The following is a 21,730-nucleotide window of genomic DNA, read 5'->3' on the forward strand; positions in this document are numbered from 1 at the left end:
TTAGTTTATATTATTATATAAAAATGTATGTCTATCAATTATAAAATGTATATCAATGATAGACAATTACATATTTAATGTATATCAATGATAGACAATTACATATTTAATATAAGTGTTTGTTTATTTCAACAATAAATTGTTTGAATTTCTTTTAATATTTTTAAAAATTTAAAATTATATGATATTTTATAATTGATCTATTTATTTTTAATAGGAATGTGGGTCGCGGGGTACAAGTATGGATACTTACATATCCAGAGGGCACGGGTACGAGTGCTAACTTTGACACCCAAGCATGTATGGGCTCGGGCACGAGGATATTTTCAAATCGCGGGTATGGGGATGGGTACTATAATACCCTGCCCATTGCCATCCCTAATCAAAATAACCCAAAATTTCAAGGAAATTCCCAAAAAAGCCCTGGTTTCAAAAATATTCTCAAACTACCCCACTTTTAGGAGGAGGCGCCAATTCAATTGGCAACTCCTCTTATAGTTTGAATGGAGGCGTCAATTGGATTGGCTAGGGCATGTACCATAGCCAATCCAATTGGCGCCTATGTGTAATTTTACAAAGGAGGCGCCAATTGGATTGACACCTAAGTGTAAAATGCAATTTTTTTGTTATAAATAGATATGTTGTGTGAGTCATTATCCCACATCTCAATTAATCATTTGACAATCATGTTTGGTGTTCGTCGCCGATACGGAAAGGTGATTTATGCGAGAGACAAACCTCAGATGCTGATGCTATTCTGGAACATCACTACGTTCGAGCAACTGAAGAGGGAGCTGGTTCGTTAGTTAGATGGGAAAATATCAGAAGAGGAAAAAATTAGAAGTATTGAGAGACTCGACACTATCTTTGGTTGGGTGCGGATGAAGACTCATAAGGATGCTAGGGAAATGATGTTCGGTCGAGATGACATCAATTTGATTGTTGTAATCAGTTAGAAATATTTCTGTTTTAAGTTAGCTTATTTTGTACTGATGTTTGTTGTGAACCTCGTTGTAACACAAACTTTATGATATATAATGATTGAAGGTTACAGAAATACAATGTTACAAAAAGCTTATGACCCAGATGATGCTCCTCGGTTGGGACAGTTGTTATTGTTGTGTCCTGGTTGACGACAGATACTACATAATCTTATCATTTTATCGGTCGAATCCATTTTTGTCCTGATACGTGTGTTGTTTGGCCTTCCTTTTTTATTTCTACGCATCTCGTCGTTATGCAGAACTATATCACCTTCATATGGAGGCCAGTATTCCTCCATTGGTAGTACCGAGAAGCTTTTATTATATACATTCATGATGGTTACGGCCTTGTACACATCAGATAAATGGTTGTAAGCGTCTTGACGAGTATATGCGCACGCTGCAATGACTTGGGAGCAAGGAATGCGGAAGGCCTGGAATTTTCCACAGTCGCACCAACTTCTGTTTAGTCTAACAGCATAGGCTAAATTTGGTCTCCCCTCGTTGTGGTTCATTGTTTCTTGGACGCTGAAATTTTGCCTATGACGGTCAAAGACTGTTACAGTGTCTGTGCTAGCTTTGATGCTCTCCTCTTTCATGACTTTCATGCAACACTCATTTGAATACTTGCCTAGACATTAACGATGTACTTCATCTTTCATCTCTGGTTACAAACGTAGAAGCCAACCTATAATAGGTCGATCTTACGAAGGCGGTTATTGGCAGATTTCTAATTCCTTTGAATACCTCGTTCATGCAATCGACAAGGTTTGTTGTCATGTTGCCCCATCGACAACCTCTGTTAAATGCCCATTGTCCACTGCTCTACTGGTATGTTATTTATCCATCTCCATGCGTCTTCATTAGACAGTCTAATTTCATCACGATAATATTGAAATGACGGCTGAGTTAGAGCATACCCATCATTCACCACCTTCTTGCGAAGATACTTATCTTTTATTGCACGCATGAAGTTTTGTGCAATATGTCTAATGAAATAGACATGGGTAGAAGGAGGATCATGTCATCCGTTGTCATGGTTGTTGTAGGCACTCTTAATGGCAGCATGTCTATCAGAAATCAAACAGAGATTGACTTGTGGAGCCACATGCGTTCTGAGATGTCGAAGAAAGAAACCCCATCCACCAGCCGTTTCACCTTTAACCAAAGCAAAGGCAATGTGAAATACATTGTTGTTTCCGTCTTGTGCAACCGCCATAAGCAAAGTACCCTTGTATTTGCCGTATAACCAAGTGCCATCAATTTGAATAATAGGTTTGTAGAATGTGAAATCTTTGATGCATGGGCCAAACACCCAAAAGAGACGGTGAAAGATTCTATTACATGTAACATATGTTCCGTCTGGCATCATTGCCGGCAATGTCTCCATAATTGCCACAGTTCCTGAGACATATGTTTTTAGTGCCCATAAAAACCGTGGCAATTCTTCGTATGAATCCTCCCAGTTGCCGAATACCTGTTCAACAACCTTTGTCCTCGCAATCCAGGCTTTCTTGTAAGATGGAGTATAATTATATGTTGTTCTGATATGTGATATAATTATACTCACCTTCACTGACGGGTCTTTATTAACCAACGGCGGAATGTCTTGACATATCAATGCAACGCTTAATTTACGGTGATCTTGTTCAACGTAAGTTGCAATGCAACTGTGAGGTGGGTTTATTGAAGCGATCTCCCTAGAGTCATTTTTTTGTAAGACGAGGCCAAACGAAACTTACAAAGGATGTTACGACATTCGATGACATACCTTCTAGAATCAGTGCGTTTCATTGTGAAATCAGCCGAGTTGTTCATGTGGAATTTTTTGATAGGTCGCACACATTATTCTTTGGTAAGAAACATGTCTCCCACCTTTAATTCGCCTTCTGATCATGGATACGGGTTATAGAAACACTATCAGATGTTTCATCGTCATGCAGATCCATCTTTGTCATATGTTAAGGCAGATTGTAGACATGAGTATGTCCCTTTTAATAACATACCAACTTAGTCAAGTTTTTTGTTCTTTCTTTTATAGGATGTTTTAAGGTTCCGGACTCGGGTCCACGAATATGTCCATATGGACCCGATGATTCAACCTTATGTTGAACTCGCCGATTTTGGTCATATAAGCAAGATTTTGTCTTGGTCCATAGATAACAAATTCATTCTTGCTTTATGAGAAAGACGGTGTCCAGAGACACACACATTTTGGTTCCTAATCGGTGAGTGTATCGTGACGTTAGAATACGTCTACATGCTTTTGGGACTGCCCATTGAAGGTAAGGATGTTAATGGTAAAACCAACTATGCAAATCCAATTTGCATGGACCTCTTGGATACTGATTTGTTAGATGATAACTCAAGAGGTCAAGGGATACTCCTTTCACGTGCAGGACTCTTAAAACCACCATAAAACATTGTCATACAGAGCTTTTCGCCATCGTGGGCAAGTCATAACCACCATACATCGTAATATACCTACTAAGACCTCAGAGTTCCTATGCCCTTGCAGGAGGAACATGCACACCTGTACTTTTTACCAATACAGTGGCGCCCACTGTGAGGCCTTGATAAAACTAACATGAGTCACATCATCTTCATTACCATCATCTCGCTCGTTGTTACCCTTCCCTCCTACACCTAGCCATTTTCAGCCATGGTTTATAGGAAAGCTTCATTCCTTATGCCAGAAGGTACCAGGGGTAGCGGTGATGTTGACGCCCTGGCGGAGATGTATGCTATCATGGACAAATGATTTCATTATAACTAGGCGCTTGAGGACGACATACACATCATCAGATAGCACCAATGGGAGTCCAATCCCTAGGAGGAGACATAATTGTTAGATCCCTAGCCACTCTTATACGAGATATGGGGGGCGCCTATTCCCGAGGGTTAGAAACCTCCCTCTTTGGCCAAGTTTGATGGGCGCAACGATCCCTACGATCTCACCATAGGAGCATCTGACCCCCTGAAGTGCAAGTTGTTATCTGGCCCCTTTAGAGATGTCTCAATTCGATGGTATATGGGTTTACCTCGTGCCTCCATCAACAACTACTAGGAACTAGTAAAGAAGTTAGTGCACCATTTTTCCGCCAGTCATCAGAGGAAAATGTCCACCACAAGTCTGTTTAACATACACCAGGATCCATCAGAGTCACTGACGGACTACCTCGCCCGCTTTAACGAGGCCACCACCAGGGTCGTCCCACCAAACCAAGAAATGTTTGTGGGGGAGTTCCAAAATGGACTCAAGGTGGGGAACTTTAATGAATCCACCGCCTAGAATTCGGCGCTTTCATTGGCAAAAGTGGTCACCCGAGCAGAGTGCTACATAAAGGCAAGGAGAGCAACGCTGAAAAGAAAGCGCATGATGTCAAGGAGTATGTTCCCAACTCCGAAGGCTTACATCACCAGAGGAAGAACAATTATTCCTTAACCATAAAAAACAAAACTGCATTCAAAAGGGTGGGTAAGGCTATAAATAACTTCACGCCCTTGAATACCTGTCGTGAGCAAATTTGGCGTGAGGTTCTCCACATGCATAATATCCCTTCACCTCCCGCTCATAAGGCGGAAGTGATGGGGTTAAGATCTTTGAAGGTTTCAAATCAGAAAATCGGGTTGGGGTTTTCCTTTAAGATCGGTTAGGGTTTGAAGGTTTTGGACAAGATTACGTAATCCAGATCCGATCGAGTGAAGTCTTTGAAGAACGAGAGGTTTGCAAAGGAGTAGTGTGTAACAGTGGATCGCATTGGTAAATCTTGGGTTACAATAATTGTGAGTTTTAGATTCGATCGAGTGAAAGCTTTGAAGAAAAAGGGGTTTCTTGCAAAGAAGTAACGTGAAACGGTGAATCAGAGCGGCATTATTGGGTTACTTGATCAAGCTTTGATCATGGGAAGCGAAAGATTTAGAATCAACATTAAGCTTATGGTTTGTGTGATTGGATTGCTACATTTCTCTTGTATACTCTTTTTGCGAAGTAAGGTTAAATACAATATCTCAATTCTAGTTTGAGTTGAGGGAAGACGTACCCATAGTGAGGTCGATTGGGAAACTGGCTAAACAAATCCTTATGTACTCTCTCTCTCTCTCTCTCTATCTATCTATCTATCTATCTATCTCTCTCTCTTTTATTTTTATTTTGCAAATTATTGATTTCATCAATCATGCGATCAAGTTGTTAGGATATTATTTTTTATTACATTTTGAAATTAGTTTTGTTGAGTTGATCATAATTCCCTAGGTTGTGATTGGGTTTTAAGATCAACAATACCACATAAAATTCCAAACAATATTGATTGCATATTAGGTGTTCGACAAATTATCTCAATTTTTCTTTTGTGAATTATCATTGGAAGTAGACTATCCTTGTTGCTTTGCATTCAACTGGTTGTGATTAATTGTGTTTGGACAATTTACGATTCATTATCATACCGTGATTACTATTACGCATATCCAAACTTTTTGGTAGTGGGTCCGGATAGAAGATTTTTTTCGAGATACTTTCGCGCGCCATAAATTTTTCAAAACTATTTTTGTCAAAGTTTTTAACTAGTGATTTATTCATCCCCCCCTGTCATACCCCAAAATTTGCCCTCCTTTTCGCTTTTTCGTCTGACTATAACTTGATATCCATCTAACCTCATTCATACTCGTTCATGTGTATTCATTCATTCATCTGCTGACAGGCGTCACAGATTCAGGGTTCGGGGTTGATAAAATCGGAGTCGGATTGAAGTTTATGGCATTGCACATCATATGGATTAAAATCCTGATTCATGGCTTTGCTATTCGAGGATCTTGTGTATGAACTGTCGATTGGTCGATGTTCATCTTGTTTGGTTCATGGCATTGGCACAAGTCGTTGGTTCAGGATGTTGTGGTCCATATTCGTTTGTCCATGAGAAAATACGCATTTTTGATCAACTGTTGACCAAAGTCAACCATCAATCTCCGAATCTTTAATCATGTGATCTGTAGTCGTCCCATCATTTTCGAATTAATTCTGGAAGTTGTGAATGGATTTTACAGGTTCAAATTTGATTTAATTCAAAATTTGATTCTTGAGATTCAAATCAACTTTGGAGAATTAGTTCGATTTCATAACCATTTCATCATTTTTCGTTAGCTAATTAATTTTAGTATATTGTTTTTAAGTACAAATTAATCATGACATTTCTTTTATTATTAGAATTTCTTGATTTTATTAGTGAACCATTTAAATCCCTTCATAATCCAATTTCATTTTAACCAAATCCATTTTTATATCCAATATCCATTTTTTTACCAACCAAGTCCATTTAAATCCATTCATAATCCATATCCATTTGATTTAATCCAGATCCATATTCTAACATCCAAAATCCATTGAAACAATTAACCAAATCCATTTTAAATCCATTGTTCAATTAACCATCATCCAAATAACACTGTACATTTATTAGTATACATTAAGAAAAATAAAAGCTGCAGCGAAAAGCTGTTGTAGCTCATTCACAAGCCAGCAGTACAAAACGACGGTAAGCCACTAAGCTATAAACCAAAAAGCGCTGCATAGTCAAAGCACAAAATCAAAAAAAGTTGTTGCACAAATGCGCTGCAAACCAACATGCCGCAGCTAGCTTCCAAACTGCATCATCAACACATGCTACACGAGCAAAACGCAGGTTCAAGCAAAACGAAAAACATCAAAATGCAAGTTGGATACCAATTCCCGCCAGCATCCAAATAATACAACAGAAACGGCGCACAAGCCGTGAAGCTGAAAAGCTAACAGCTGCAAACCAAAACCTGCATCAAAATCGCAGGAAATACAGCAGAAAGAGTGCAAAAACGCAACTATTCTAAATCAAACGGCAACAGCCAAGCCACCATAATCCACAACCAAACGGCGGCATCGCCGTAACCGCACAAGCCGTGAAGCTGAAAAGCTAACAGCATCGTATCAAAACCAATCCAAACTCAAAGCTACTGCACAAGCCTAACAACGGCGATGCCGGCATAAATAACCTGCATAACTTGAAAAGAACTGCAAAAAAAAATGAATAACAGAAGGTAATTCTAAGCCTATAAATCTAACATCACGCACTCATTCATGGCAACAGTAATCGCGTGAAAAGTAATAAAATTATTTTTGTGTTTTTGCTATGGTTGGGTACTAAACTCAGGTCTTGATCCATGGCATTCATGAATGTTACCGCTAGGCTACTTTATTATACATGTATTTTGATTCTGTTCATATCGATATGATTTCATTTTTACTGATCATTATGCCTTATTATTTAATCTTTGAATTAAATTTGTGCATAAATTAAAATTGATTTATAATGTTATTATTTTGTTAAGCAATTGTATAAGAGATCTTATTTATTTAATTTTGTTCTCTCATATAATTGAGTTACTATGTCTAGTGATCGTTATAATTTTGATTAATTGAGATTAGCCACAACATCCTTAAATTAATTGAGATTATTTTTTTAAAGTTTTGAGATCACATAAATTATTAGACATAAAATTGTAATTAATTATACGTGGTATAATGAATTTTATCCTACAGGAATTTTTATTATATTTGTATGATTAATTGGGATAAAATATCAAAATATTTTCATAACTTGTCCACAAGAATTATGAATTGGTACATAATTTGATAGTTTTATCATAAAATATTAATTTTGGATAGAAAAACAAAATTATATCATGCACGTAAAGTGTAAGGTTTGAAAAGTCTATCGCAATTTTTTTAAAATCATATTACATTAAAATTTAGCCCACATGTAATTTTTATGTTGCAAGATTTATTTTATGGTATGTTTATATTGATAATACATACAATTTGGATGATATTTATGCCTCAAATTTTGACATCAATTTTTTTTATCTTTTTAGCTTCTCAACCTGCTAATTTTTCTGATATCCGATGTGATATTCCCGAGCTCAGAGGAGATAACTATAAGGTGTGGAAGGAAAGAATTCTCCTCCATCTAGGATGGATGGACATAGATTATGCTATTAGGAAAGACGAACCACCTGCAATTACAAATGAAAGTACTCCAGCTGCAATCACACTATATGAGCGGTGGGAGAGATCCAACCGGCCCAGTGTGATGTTTATTAAGACTAAGGTCACAGGTGGAATACGTGGTTCTGTCGATCAACATGAGAATGTCTGTGATTTTCTAAAAGCCATTGACGATCAGTTCGTCACTTCTGAAAAGGCTTTGGCAAGCACATTAATTATGAAATTTTCCTCCTACCTACTCACTAGTGTGAAAGGTGTGCGTGAACACATAATGAAAATGCGTGACATTTCAGCTCAACTTAAGAAACTTGAGGTTGATATGTCTGACTCCTTCCTGGTGCACTATATTCTGAACTCTCTTTCGTCTGAGTATGGGCCTTTCAAGATCTCCTACAATACACATAAAGACAAATGGTCAATCAATGAATTAATGACCATGTGTGTTCAGGAAGAAGAAAAGCTTGTAATGGAACAGAGTGAGAGTGCATTGCTGACAAGCACTCGCGGGAAGAACAAAGCTTTCAAAACTGACAAGTCACAAGCCAATCAGAAAGGAAAATTCAAAATACCACCGCAAGGTGATATCAAGAAAGAAGCAAAGTGTTACTTCTGTAAAAAGGGAGGACACGTGAAGAAGGAATGCCCTGGATTCAAAGAATGGCTTGAGAAGAAAGGTAATTTATTCTCATTTGTTTATTATGAATCTAATATGACCAATGTTAATATTAACACCTGGTGGATTGATTCTGGATCAACAATCCATATAACAAATTCCTTACAGGGTATGTAAAACCTAAGGAAGCCAGTGGGAAGTGAGCGGACTGTCCTATCAGGAAGCAGGATGGGCTCACATGTGGAAGCTATTGGAACTTGCAATTTAATTTTGAATAATGGTTTTGTTTTGAAATTAGAACGGACCTTTTATGTACCAAGTTTCTCACGAAACTTGATTTCAGTTTCTAGACTTGTACCTTTTGGATATTCCTTTAATTTTAAAGACACCTTGTTTGAATTATTTTATAATTAGGAATGTGTTGGGAATGGTATATTGTCTGATGGTCTTTATCGTATTAATTTACAAATCGAATCCATTTATAGTTCAATGCATGTTCAAACTGGCACTAAGCGGTGTAATATTAATGAGAATTCTTCTATGTTATGGCATCAGAGATTAGGACATATCTCCATAGAGAGAATTAAAAGGTTAGTAAAAGATGGGGTACTTAATACTCTAGATTTTGCTGACTTTGAAACTTGTGTTGACTGCATTAAGGGAAAGCAGACCAACATGTCTAAGAAAGGTGCCAATAGAAGTTCAAGTATATTAGAAATAATTCACACAGACATATGTTGTCTTGATATGAATGCACATGGTCAGAAATATTTCATCACTTTCATAGATGATTACTCACGATATATGAATATTTATCTGCTTAACAATAAATATGAAGCATTGGATGCCTTCAAAGTCTTTAAGGCTGAAGTTGAGAACCAGTGTGGAAAACAAATAAAGATAGTGAGATCAGATCGGGGTGGTGAATACTATGGTAGATACACTGAGAGTGGACAGGCACCTGGTCCAGTTGCTAAGTTTCTTTAAGAACATGGGATTGTTGCCCAATACACCATGCCCGGTTCTCCGAACCAAAATGGTGTTGCAGAAAGAAGAAACCAAACATTATTGAACATGGTGCGGAGTATGCTTAGAAACTCTAATATTCCTAAATCATTATGGAATGAAGCACTAAAGACGGCTGTGTATATTCTACATCGGGGTTCATCCAAGGCTGTCCTAAAGACACCATTTGAGTTATTTAAAGGATGGAAGCTGAGTTTACGACATATGCGCGTTTGGGGATGTCCGTCTGAGGTGAGGATTTATAACCTATAAGAAAAGAAACTAGATCCGAGGACCATTAGTGGGTATTTCATTGGATATGCCAAAAGGTCTAAAGGTTATAGATTTTATTATCCATCTCATACAACTAGGAGTGTGGAGTTAAGAAATGCAAAGTTTCTTGAAAATCATTTGACTAGTAGGAGCGATCAAATCAAAAATTTAATTTATGTGCATGATCATATAGAGTATGAACCTTCCACTTCAAGTAATAGTTGGGCTACTATTTACAACATCCCTCAAGTTCAAATGGATGTTAATCAACCAATCATAGAGACTCCACAAGCTACTGATGATCCAGTAAATCAAGTTGATCATCAAGATGATGAACAATTAGTTGAACAACAAGACCCACAAGAAAATGTTGATGAAACATTAAGAAGATCTACTAGGACAAGAAAATCAGCTATTCCTAATTATTACATTGTGTATCTACAAGAATCTGACTATAATGTTGGAGCTGAGAATGATCCTGAGAGCTTTAGACAAGCCATGAGTTGCAAAGAGTCAAATTTGTGGTATGATGCCATGAATGATGAAATGAATTCCATGAAAAACAACGACGTATGGGATCTTGTAGAGTTACCTAATGGGGCAAAGGCCATTGGTTGTAAATGGGTCTTTAAAACCAAGAAAGATTCATTAGGCAACATTGAAAGATACAAGGCCAGACTTGTTGCTAAGGGATTTACTCAATAGGAGGGAATCGATTACGCTGATACTTTTTCTACTATATCAAAGAAAGATTCTCTTCGTGTCATCTTGGCATTAGTTGCACATTTTGACCTTGAGTTGCATCAAATGGGTGTGAAACGGCCTTTCTTAATGGTGATTTAGAGGAAGAGGTTTATATGAAACAACCTGAAGGTTTCTCTTCTAATAGTGGTGAGCATTTGGCTTGCAAGCTTAAGGGATCTATATATGGGTTAAAACAATCCTCTCGTCAATGGTATCTTAAATTCCATGAAACGATATCCTCATTTGGGTTTATTGAAAACCCCATGGATCAATGTATATACCAGAAGGTCAGTGGGAGTAAAATTTGTTTTCTCATTTTGTATGTGGATGACATACTACTTGCAACCAATGATAAAGGTTTTCTACATGAGGTGAAACAATTCCTCTCTAAAAACTTTGATATGAAGGATATGGGTGATGCATCTTATGTCATTGGCATTAAGATCCACAGAGATAGACTTCGAGGAATTTTGGATTTATCACAAGAAACCTACATCAATAAAGTTTTGGAGAGATTTAGAATGAAAGATTGTTCACCAAGTGTTGCACCCATTATCAAGGGCGATAGATTTAATTTGAATCAATGTCCTAAGAATGATTTCGAGCGGGAACAAATGAAGAACATTCCATATGCTTCTGTTGTTGGAAGTCTTATGTATGCTCAAGTATGCACAAGGCCCGACATTGCATTTGTTGTTGGAATCTTAGGAAGATATCAGAGTAATCCAGGTATGGATCACTGGAAAGCTACAAAGAAGGTGTTGAGATATCTTAAAGGAACAAAAGATTACATGCTAATGTATAGGCAAACAGACAATCTTGATGTGATCGGCTATTCAGACTCCGACTTTGCTGGTTGTGTTGATTCTCGCAAATCAACATCAGGATATATTTTTATAATGACTGATGGAGCTATTTCATGGAGAAGTAATAAGCAAACCTTGGTTGCTACTTCTACTATGGAAGCCGAGTTTGTCTCCTGTTTTGAGGCTACTTCTCATGGTGTATGGCTTAAGAGTTTTATTTCTGGGCTTAAAATCATGGATTCTGTTTCTAAACCTCTGGAGATTTTTTGCGATAATTCAGCAGCTGTCTTTATGGCTAAGAACAATAAAAGTGGAAGTCGAAGCAAGCACATCGACATAAAGTATTTAGCCATTAGAGAAAGAGTTAAAGATAAAATAGTAGTTATTAATCACATTATTATTGATTTAATAATCACTGATCCTTTGACTAAGGGCATGCCACCAATAAAATTTAAGGATCATGTAGAGAACATGGGACTTGGGTCCTTCTTATGATTGTATACATACAGTTTATTAATAAAACTCTTATAGTGTGATGTTTTCTCATTTTCATGCGCACATCAGTTTGAGAAAATATGTTACATCTGGACCAAGAGTAAACATTGGTTTATTCATCAAGTTAGTTACTGTAGCGGGAAATTCATGATCATCAAGCTATTGACAAGCTAGAGATCAAATAACAAGAGTCGCCACCGCGCTTTTATTGTTTCCAAGGGAAAAGAGGGAAAAAGTACGAACAAAACCCAAAAGTAAGAAGTTTTCAAATCAAAACTAATAAAAAGTCAGAGATTACAGGTAAGGGGGTTGGTTACACAGAGGGAAGGTGTTAGCACCCAAAGTATCCTAGGTACTCCTAGGGAGCCCTTTTTGTGTGCATATGTACTTAGCATAAAGTGATGTTTACAAACAAATAGAATGGGAGGATGAGAAAAGAATTCATTAATTATATTTTTGTGTTTGACAAGACCTTCGATCTTGTGCCTACATACCAACATAAAAATGAGGGATCAAAACCTCGTAGTTCGTGATACAAATTTCAAAGTGGATGCATTGCTTTTAACAAAAATTAAGTTTGAAAGGCACAAAGGCCCAAGAAAAAGTTTGAATGAGTTAGTTCTTTTTGGCTTTTTGAAAGTTTAAGTCAAGTATAGTTAAGTCTATTTACAAGTTTGATTTGAGAAAAGAAGTTTGAAAATGCAATGGCATAAGGCCAAAGTTTCTATCTTTTTTACAAAAGTGGTCAAAGTTTGGAACAAAAGTAGTTCACACAAAGAAGATTTTGAAAAATGGAGGGAGAGATTTTGAAATTAAAGAAATGGAAAGAAGATGAAGAGACTATCCTATGTATAAAATTAAAAGTTAAGAGTTAAAAAGATCTGACCAATGAGTAGCAATCCAATAGACAAGAATGTCAATAGAAACCCAGAATTCCCTTGGACATTTAGAATCAAGCAACACACAAATGCACAATTATATTATCTTGAAGAGCAAAGCATCAAATAAATATGGCCACATCAAAGCTTATCCATTCCATGATCTTCTCCAAAATAGCCCATGTAACAGATGAATTCCATAAGTCACGGGTTCAAAATAACAGCTTCACAATGATCATGTTGCAGATGAATTTAGAGAGGTCTTCAAAGATGTATTAGATGAAGTTCAAATTGCAAGCACTTGATTTCTCAGCAAGTTGGCATTGGCCAAGTCCTTTAGCATAAGAAGGTTGCTTAGATTCTAAGTCCATTTGTCCAAGATCGAGCCAACAGTCCACACAAAAGTCTTTTAAGGTTTTTTGTTGTTATTATGTACATTAATGGTCAAAGACCACACAAACAAGCAAAGTATACACAAACAAAATATATCACACAATATGGTCCAAATGGACAGAGTGAAAATTGCATTAACATAAACAATTAGAATGATATGAACAATGACAAATGAAATAGAGTGCTAAAAGTAAATTGCATTAAAGCAAAGGCTTGAAATTAAAAGTTAGTAGTTAATAGGTTAGAAGTTAGTATTGTTTTGCTTTTGCTTTTCATTTTCATCTACATTCTTTGGAGAACACTCAACCCACTTATCACAAGCATGAATCCTTGAGCCAAAACATCTTCCAAAGGAAGGAAAGAAGTCCAAGTTTCCACATAATACCATGAAAGAGGGGAGACTTACAATCTCACTAACTAGAATGCTTATGCCTTTTATGTCACAAATTTAGCGCTATGTTAAGCAATTGTAATTGGACTTATGTAGAAGTCACAACTATTTGAGGCCGGGCAATAAAATTTTGGTGTTAATGCATGTTAGAGACATAGTATAATGGACTATGCTCATGAAACATACCACACACAAAAAGAATATGCAAAAGGTGTAGCCTAATCTCATCCATACTCATGTCAATTTTTCAATCAACTAGCCTTAGGACTTTGAGATGTCATAGGCCAAATGGAATGAATGAATGAAGAATGGAAATAAGATGAAGTGGGGCGGGGGGGGGGGGGGGAGGGGAATGGATCAAAACACAAATTGGTCAAAGGAGGACTTTTACCAAATTAATATCATCCATTAATTTTGGGAGATGGAACGTACATTCCATCAATCCCCTAAATCCAATGATATTAATTTGACAAAGTCAAATCAACCTTGACCAAAGCCAAACAACAAGAGTTAAACATAAACAAGTCATCACAATTGGTCAACAAATTTATTTGGCATTTATTCAAATTAAAAAAATATTAAAATAGTGCATTTAAATTAAATATGGTTTATCCAATTCCTAAAATCTCATCAAAACACCAAAGAAATGACCATGAGATTTATCATAGGTCAAACAAGGTCAAAGGACCTTGGAGAAAAAATTTCATAATTTTTGGACATTTAAAAATATTTTTAAACAATTAAAAACAAATGCAAAATTAATTAATTCATGAAAAATATTAATAATGATCCAAAAAATAATTTTAATTCAGAATATGAAAGAGAAAAATATTTGAAATGTTTTGGTGAAAGTCCCATATTTTTTGGATCAATATTGAATTTAATATAAATTATTGAAAATAATGTAATTAAAATGAAAATTAAAATATCCGAAAAAGCGTGGACCACTTGATCTTCCTCACTAATTGAGGTGGCAGATCAAGTGGCCAGAAACGCGCTATCCACGATGGACATGAGTCAGCGCGCCACAACATTGGTATTTAAAAGGGACGATCGTGATTAAAACAAAACAAGAGGATCATGTGGCTGTGAGACATGTCAGCGCATGGGCGGAGCTGTAGCTCCGGTCTTCTTCTCCGGTGGACCTCACCGGACTGGTCCACCATCAACCATCACCAACATTAAAAACAAGGACATGATTTCAAAGTAAAAATGGTATTGAGCTCGAATCTGGCCTCAATTCACTCTAACTCCAAGTATATTGAGAGATACAGAGAGTTGAAATTTGAGGTACATGAACTGAGTTGCTTCGATTTGGCCTCAAAGCAACTCAATCTTCTTGCCTATATTGGTAGGACCTCAAACAACCAAAGAATCAATGGAATTGAGCAAGAATTTGAGAGAATCGAAGAGATCAAAGTTTCTGGAAAATACCTTCAATGGAGGTCTGGATTCAACTGATCTTGATCTTGCTTGTGCTTGATCTCACTCCACTTGCTTGCAGAAGAAGGATTGGATGCTTAAAAGGCTGTGGATTGTTGGAGATTTGAATTTCAAAACAGTGGAAATTCAACCTCAAATTCAAATGAATTTCTCAGGTTTATCCTTTGCAAAGTGAGGGTTTGAGATGGGGGATCAAAGCTAGCGCAAATGTATGTTGATTGTTGAGCATATGAGGCTCTATTTATAACTGAATCCATTGCTTTTTGCACACTTGAAGTCACTTTCCAAATTTGGTCATTGATGATGCATGGGTGCATGGGTGCGCATAGGCCCATAAAATCATTGCCATAAGTCCACAAATGAATGTTAGATAGTCTGAATTCAGCTTGGATTGCAAGGCAAGTGTGCATTTGGATTTGAAGTTTGATCCTTGCCAAGTGATGACACCATGTTCATGTCATGTGCAGCCTATGCATTCCTTGTCCAAAATGAATGAATTTGAGCTCTTTGGAAAGGTAAGATCAAGAGGAACAACTTTCATGTTCAATACTTTTTGATTTGGAGCTTGGAACTTGGAGAAATTTGAGGTGGAAGTTTGGAAATTTTTTACATATCAAATTTTTTCTAAGTGTCAAGTCATGTGTCTCAATATTCCACCTTGCTTAACTCTTTATATGAGCTTCAAATGAGAAACGTGTATTCATCAAAGTTGTAGCTCTCTCAAATACCTTCAAAATGGTCACCAATTTCATATCATTTGGATTTGAAATGATAGAGTTATGCATTTTTAAAGTTTGGAAAAATCACTTGGTCAATGGTATAGGTCAAAAGTGACCTATAATGTAACCTCATATCACATGCTCAAAAAAGTTGAATTAGCTCCCACTTCTAACATCAAAGTTGAAGTAGGTTATCTTTATCCGATATTCGGTATTGATATTCCTTCATTTTTGAGTATACCACCCAGTAACCGGTAGTTGTAAGTCCTATTTCTTTGGTTTACTACCCAGTAACCGGTAGTTATAAATCCCATTTCATTCCCTTGCAGAGTTAACCCTTGATTTTGTTCATCCTAACCGATGACGGTTATTCTCTTATGTGGTTTTCTACCCAGTAATCGGTAGATGTAATCCCCTCCTTGTCGGTTATCTTTATCCGATATTCGGTATTGATATTCCTTCATTTTTTAGTATACCACCCAGTAACCGGTGATATATCTCTCGGATAATTGTTCTGATTAAGAAATTTATCTTCAGCGAGTCGTCGTTCATTTACCCTTGTTTGGTAATGATAGTTTCTCCCCTTGATTGGTCATCATCTTATACCCAGTAGACGGTATCCCGATGTTCTTTCTTTTCGGTCGATTTATCCTTTATTAACCCAGTAACCGGTTGTGGATAATCTTCCATGCGAGTATGTTATCTACGTTCTGACGGTAATAGATAATATATCTCATACGCTCTTCAGTCGAAGTCTTTTTTCTTCCCCAGTTGAGTAAGATTCATATTTCCTTATTGAATCGAATGTCCATCCTGTAATCAAGTCTGCTTTTTCAGCCCTCCTTTCGGATGATGAGTGTCTTGGAAATTGTAGCGGGGTATTTGTTACCATTAGAGATATTGACTAAATCCAAGGTAAATCATACAAGTCGAGTCGCCACCGCACTTCTATTTATCCAAAGGAATGGTTAGAAAGCGAACAAAAACCTAAAAGTTTTATCGAATCAAAAACTAGTAAAAATGTCAGAGATCTGGGTAAGGGGGTTGGTTATGCAATGGGAAGGTGTTAGGCACCCAAAATATCCTAGGTACTCCTAGGGAGCCCTTTTCACATTTGTTGTAAAGGTTGTTTTTTGTGAAAATTTATTTGTGCAAACATGATTGAAGGGATGAGAAAAGAATATACAAATTTATTCACATTTTGTGTTTGAATGGATGAACCCATTGCCTACGTACCATCTTAAAAAAGATTAGGATCAAAACCTCGTAGTTCGGGGTAGAAAAATTCAAAATAAGTGAGTGGATTGATTGGTCCAAAAGCCTTAAGGTTATTTGTTATCCAAGGGAGAAAACTCGACCTAAAACCACAAATCCACCATGTGAGGATAGCTTCAACATGCTAGTGAGGGGTTAACCCTATAATAAGCATGGAAGACTCATTGTCCATCACTAAGGATAAAGGTGAGTATTATATCTACCTCAAGGATAACTCAAACCTAATAGCTAAAGGTTATAAAAATTTGATTAAGAAAGTGGCCATTGGAACCACAAAAAGTATTTGAATGGGTTATATTTACCAATTAGAAGTATTTACAAAAATATGGTTAAAGTGGATTAAAAGGTTCAATTCAAAATAAGTGTTATGAAAAATAAGTTTGAAAATCAAAAGCATAAGGCTTAGGTTTCTAATTTGGAAAACAAGTGTTAATGTTTGCACAAAAAGTTTTGGCTTGGGTTAGAGTGTAGAGAAGAAAAAGAAGGGCTAAATTCCTAAACATACAAAGAGGTAAGGGATAAGAGAATAAACCACATTAGGAGTTCCTCCCTTGAGATCATATTGATGATCCAAGTAGCTCCCATCCTTTGGAATAAGTCACAAGCAAATATCTCAAGAAATTAAGCACAGGTAATCAGAATTAACCTCCAGCTAGTATCCCACAAATAAAGTGGAATACCACACGAACTATCCCTTCAAGAGTCATATGATCCCTCACACAAATTCAACAAACAGGTTAGCAATAACAGGTAAACAATGCATGGATGCGGTGTAAAATATATCATAATCAAACACGAAAACAAATCTGAGAACAAACAGAAAAAACTAGCTACTGTTACGCTCGCTACTGCTTCGCTTAGCGAGGTGCTAGCGAAGCTTCGCTACATGTTCGCCTAGCGAAGGCGCTAGAGAACGACTGCGAATTCTGGATTTTTCTTTGATAACAGTGCGATTTCAGAAACCCCAATCCCTATGGTACTCATTTCAGAAATCATGTGATTAAACATTCAAGGCATAGGTTTCACCCATTCATGCATATGCGAAACCTAACGATATCCACACTTCCAAATTCAAACATAATACATCACACATTTAGAACATTCAAATTGAAGGCGTAAAATAATGGGAATAGGGCAAACCTGATTGGAGAGCTTGATTGAAATTGAGTTGCACCCGTGAGGTTTACAAAACAATCTTTAGGGTTTGTGTGAGGCAGAGGTGATTCTGTGCAGTTGAGTTCCCTTCAGGGTTTGGAGGCTGCTCTGAGTTCTCTGTCAGGTAGTCTCTCTCTGATCTTCTGATGAATCCCTGAATGATTGAATTCTGCCTCCGAATTCCTGAATGATGGGAATTCTGCCTCCGAATTCCTGAATGATGGAATTCTGCCTCCGAATTCCTGAATGATTGAATTCTGCCTCCGAATTCCTGAATGATGGGAATTCTGCCTCCGAATTCCTGAATGATGGAATTCTGCCTCCGAATTCCTGAATGATTGAATTCTGCCTCCGAATTCCTGAATGATGGGAATTCTGCCTCCGAATTCCTGAATGATGGAATTCTGCCTCCGAATTCCTGAATGATTGAATTCTGCCTCCGAATTCCTGAATGATGGGAATTCTGCCTCCGAATTCCTGAATGATGGAATTCTACCTCCCCCCATTTTTTCTCAAGTGAAGCCTTGGTATTTATAGACTGAATTTCGTGGCTTTGTGGGCTTGAACTGGATGCAACCTAGGCCCAAAATTCTGTTGTTATATTTTTAACGCGTGGTCTTCGCTTAGCGAAGGATTTGCTCGCCTAGCGAGCATGACAGATCAGACCTTCGCCTAGCGAAGAATTGGCTCGCCTAGCGAGTATGACAGCTCAGGAATAGACTTTTACTTCTTCCAGATTAGCGCTTTGACTGATGAATATACCTCATTTGGTCATGTTGGAAGTAACTCACGTCATTCTCTTGCGTCTTGGATGATACTCGAGCTTCAAACAAAAGATGTTACTGACATATTTTTGTGCTTTTGGTTAGTAAACAAAATGAAAAGCAATGATATACAATTCAAGCATGCTTGGTGATCTCAAACCAATCACAAGAAGTCCCACCCAAAGGCAAAGGGAACCAAGATGCTAAAGATCCTTGAGGCAATGCAAATGCAATGTTATGATGCCATGAGGGATCTTAGGGTCAAAATTGGGGTCTTACAGAAATATTCCCCAATTCACGTCTGGTTGGCCACCTATTATATGCCCAGTAACTGGTATCCCTGGTGTTCCTTCCTTTCTGCTCCCTATTATGACTTTTGTCCCCTGTTGAGTCAGGTTTTCCTGAGTTGAAATACACCTTTTTAGGTCTTCCTCAGATGTTATGGATGATTGATATCTCTCACCCTTATACCGGTCTTAGATATCCTTTCTTCCTGAGCATGTTTTTCTCTCACCCTTATACCGGTGTTTTGATCACATGTCTCTTTGAGCTTATTATCTAGTAGTCGGTAATACCTCATTTGTTGTTTCCTCAGCGGAGTCCTTCATGGATGTTCCCAGCCCGAGTCCCTTAGTGGATTTTCCCGTCTGGAATTTTATCCGAAGTATCCTTTGTGGATAGTTTTGCTATATTGGCATATTCCCCAATACATGCATCTTGGCATCAGCTCGAGTCTTTCCATCGATTTATTTTCATGGAATCCCTTCGTGTCTCTCAGCAAGTCTTAAGTCGTGACCTGCTCAGGCATTTTATCCCTTTTACTCCCCATTAGAGTCCCTAGAGTCTCTGTCCCATTTATGAGTGTATTACTCATACGGATTTTCGGTTTCTCCTGACTTCTTTTATTCTTTGTGGACATATATCCCCATAGAGTATTACCTTTTGCATACATACATTTGCATCATGAGGTCTCTTAGGGACCAAAATTCGTCTCTTTGTTATTATTTAAGCCCATTCTACCCCGTCGAGACGAAGATTTTAACCTTCACTTCTCCAGCTAGAATGACCTTAAATAGGGGCATCTGTAAGACCCTAATTTTGACCCTAAGATCCCCCATGGCATCATATCATTGCACATTGCATTTGCCTCAAGGATCATAGCATCTTGGATCATTAACCTTTGGGTTGGGACTTGTATGAGTTGGTTTGATACCACCAAGCATGCTTGAATTGTATATTATTGATTTTCTTATCTTTTTTACTAACCAAAAGCACAAAAATATGTCACTAACTTGTTTTGTTTTGTAGCTTGAGCAATCATGTGATCCAAGGCTCCTAGGAGACCACTATGCTCATTGAAATGGCCAGATGAAGTGAAAGCAAGCATCACAATGGTTCACAAAGCTCTCAATCATCACATATGCCTCCCAAGTATCTCAATTTGTCAATTTGATCAAGATAAACCAAAAGGGCTTGAGGATTGCTTCCCAAGGAAACCCTAATTCAGCTGTGCATTAACTGTGCCTTGCTCATGAAGCAACCTCAACCCATGATCAAATACAATCAAGGGAAGTTCTTTCATTCATCATTTCATGCATATTTGAGCTTATGTGAGTGTCCTCAATCATCAATTCGTCAAGATTTGAAGTTTGGACTTGAGAAGTTGATTAGTCAATTCACCTGACTATTTTGAAATCCACTGAGACCTAACTTTTGATGTGTTTGTCAAATGAAGATGACCCCAAGAGAAAACATGTTATTGAGAACCATATGAACAACTTTCATGTTCATCAAAAATTTATTTGAAGCTTGGAAGGTCATCATTCATTTCAAAACATTATAGGTCATTTTGACTGAAACCCTAATTTTGGGTCAACTTCCCAAGGACCAAACTCACTCACTTTTCATGATTTTGAGGTGGGATCAAATGAATTGGAAAGTTTAATATGTCTAATTAATTTTTTATGTTGAACAAATTTTCATAATCCTAAAATAAATGCATGTGATAATACAAAACATTATAGGTCACTTTGGACAAAGGCATTGAAATGTGAAAAAAATCCAACTTCAAGTGCCCATAACTTTCTCATCAAAAATCCAAATGATTCCAAATTTAAGTCCAAATTGATTTTATTGAAAATATATACAACTTTGATGTTGGAGGTTTTGTCATTTGAGGCTTGCATCATTGAAACAGAAGGGCTTGAAGTTGGTCCATTTTGGCAAAATTCACATACACAAGTTTTGTACCTTGAACTTCATGATCAATTTTCAATAATTTCCCAACTCCAAATGGATTTTTGTTCAACATAACATTTGTTCCTCATGTCAAGACCTTTCCAACCATTACCCACATGACCATATTTCATTTTGGCAAAATGCATTTTCGAAGAGGAGAAGATTTGTGGTCATTTATGGAAACCGTGTCAAATTTTTGCGCACAAGCCAATTCAATCAAAACTGCACGTCCAAACCTGATCCATTACACTTCAGCTTGCATTTGCAATGGATTTTGGGCCTCACATGCGCTTGTACAGGCCCATGCATGGAGGCCCTCATTCCACATGCACACGAGTTTGCCATTACTTGCATCGGCTTTCACTATAAATACATGTGCTTGACTTCATTCATTTCCAACCTTAAGGCGCCTAACACTCTGCAGAATTGAAATCCAACCTTTCATTCAAAGGAATTTTGCATTTCTTCTTCAATTTTTTCAGTTCAATTTTCAACATTCTTTGTTGATTATTGAACTCAAAT

Source organism: Lathyrus oleraceus, chromosome 4, assembly GCF_024323335.1.
Source record: "Lathyrus oleraceus cultivar Zhongwan6 chromosome 4, CAAS_Psat_ZW6_1.0, whole genome shotgun sequence".
NCBI classification, from domain to species: domain Eukaryota; kingdom Viridiplantae; phylum Streptophyta; class Magnoliopsida; order Fabales; family Fabaceae; genus Lathyrus; species Lathyrus oleraceus.